The following is a 2438-nucleotide window of genomic DNA, read 5'->3' as shown; positions in this document are numbered from 1 at the left end:
GGGGATCTACTTTGACACAAGATGGACTCCCTGTGGTCTCAATTACTGAGGCCCGGTTAGCACCGCGACGGCACTCTCCTCTCCACTCGGCTACAGCAACACTACAGGACACCTCAGTCCCTCTCACTCTATACTGCTGAGATCAAACACGCTATCTGAACCTCCTTTAATGACAGTATCTATCTCCTGAAGGGATTCAAAGCATCTGGAACCTCATATTGTCACTGCTCAACCCAGATAACTTCTACCAGGAGGAATTGACTCTTGGGGGTGCTCCACAAATAATGGTCCAGACCAATCTTGATATATTTGTTGCTTAACGGGGTACCATGATTTGTTATGGGAGTGCTCAGCACCCATGGGCAGATGGTGTTGTGGAGATGGTTCAGTAAATCCCAGTAAATCCCACTCACTTTATGATTGACCTTGCCTGAGACCCGAAGACTTGTGTTAGCTCCCAATGCTAATGCCTAGGCTTTAGATCAGCAAGCTAACAAAGTGTTGTGGCTCCGCAAATGACCCAGGTTCAAATCCACATAGGCACATACTGTACAGGTATCATGCGACACAATCCCAGAACATGGTAGACGATCATCAATGCCAATTATGTTGGCCAATACTTAAAATTTAGATTGATGAATTCATACTTGCACTTCCCGCCACCTAGTCTGTTTAATGACCTCATGCCTTTATGATCAGCCTTGGAAGGTGATATTGAATGATATTGCAGACATGGACATTTATGGGGGTACTTACACTCACTGAGAACACTGGGCATTTGAAGGTCAAGTGTGAGAGTGGGAGCATTTCATTTTCAAAGGACCTTTGTCAAATCCTTATTGAAATTCATCAATACAACTTGGCTGGGTAAGGCTTTTCAGAAATATAATTGTCATGGTAATTTGTTTTGATTGCCACATTGGAGTGGCTAAACAAAATGAATCACTTGGCCAGATGCGGTCACTGAGGCGTAAACTGGGTATTTCATAGTGAATTACCCTGATCGACTCACTCCGTGGATCTTTGTGCATTTCTGATCAAACGCTCACACATGTGGAATTGCAATCACAGCTTTTTTTCAACATTCATTTGCATGTTGAAGAAACACAGTGCTATAATGCTGACCGTTCACTTTCTCCATGTTTTAGATAGACAGTAAATAGACAGATAGATATATAGATAGATAGATAGATAGATAGATAGATAAATAAATAGATAGGTACTTTATTGATCCCTGAGGGAAAATTAAGGCGTTACAGCAGCTCACATCACAACAGTACACATCACATCACAATACAGCAGCTCACATCCTCCTATTGGCCACCTCCTCCAGAGTGTCCAGGGTGACACCGAGGACAGAACCAGCTTTCCTAATGAGCTTGTTCAGCCTCTTGGTGTCACCTTCCTTGATGCTGCCCCCCCCAGCATACCACCGCTTACAGCACTGCGCTGGCCATCACTGACTGGTAGAACATGTTCGGCAGAGTCCAGCACACGGCAAAGGAGCTGAGCCTCCTCAGGAAACAAAGCCGGCTCTGGCCCCTCTTGTACAGGACATCTGTGTTGCCAGTCCAGCCCAGTTTATTGTCCAGGTGCACCCCCAGGTACTTGTAGCTCTGGACCACCTCCACTTCCTCTCTCTGGATGGAACCAGGAGACAGAGGGACCCTAGTCCTCCTAAAGTCCACAACACTTAAAGATGCATTCCAGAACTTTTGTTGCTAATTCTTTACATTTGGTTTAAGTGTTGACTGTATGGTTCATGATATAATGTTGATTGCTTATCTCATTAGACCACACAGTCCTGAGTTTAAGACCAACAAACATTTGCAAAATAAGCTTTTGCTCATGGATGTGGGAGGTGTGCACCTGTCTGTCTAATCAGGTAATTTCTTGATAATATTTAGGTTACCCTTTTTGGCTTGTGAGCGCTAATTTTAGAACTTGTAACTGAAATTATGCAAAAGGTCTGTGGAGCGTCTTTAAAGAAGGAAAGGTATTAATGTACAGTGTATTTATGACATATTACTTGTACCAGGGATTCATTTTCCCTAAATAATTGTGTTTATTGATAATGTGACCACGTGACCTAACCAGGCAAAAACACAGGTTTTCAACAACCTAAAGGCTAAAACTAAGGCCCATAGGTTTTCCTGGCCATGTCATGTGGTCAGGGCAAAACTCTTGGCCCTAATCACACACTATGAGGCAATGAGAGGACATTGACAGCTCTGTGCATAACAAGTCCTCCATGGTGCATGGGGAGCAGCATTCTGTTGGATAACACAAGATCACTTTCCAGTGAGCCATCTGGAAATAACCCACCCTGGGGACAGAGGGCAAAGCATGCTGGGGCTGTCTCTCTGTCTCTCATCCCCCCACCTCACACACACACACATACCATGAGAGACAGAAAGAAGAGCCAAACTGGGAATGGT

This window comes from Argentina silus (genome assembly GCF_951799395.1).
Source record: "Argentina silus genome assembly, chromosome: 8".
Classification (NCBI taxonomy): Eukaryota; Metazoa; Chordata; class Actinopteri; order Argentiniformes; family Argentinidae; genus Argentina; species Argentina silus.
Note: the sequence above shows the minus strand (reverse complement) of the source record.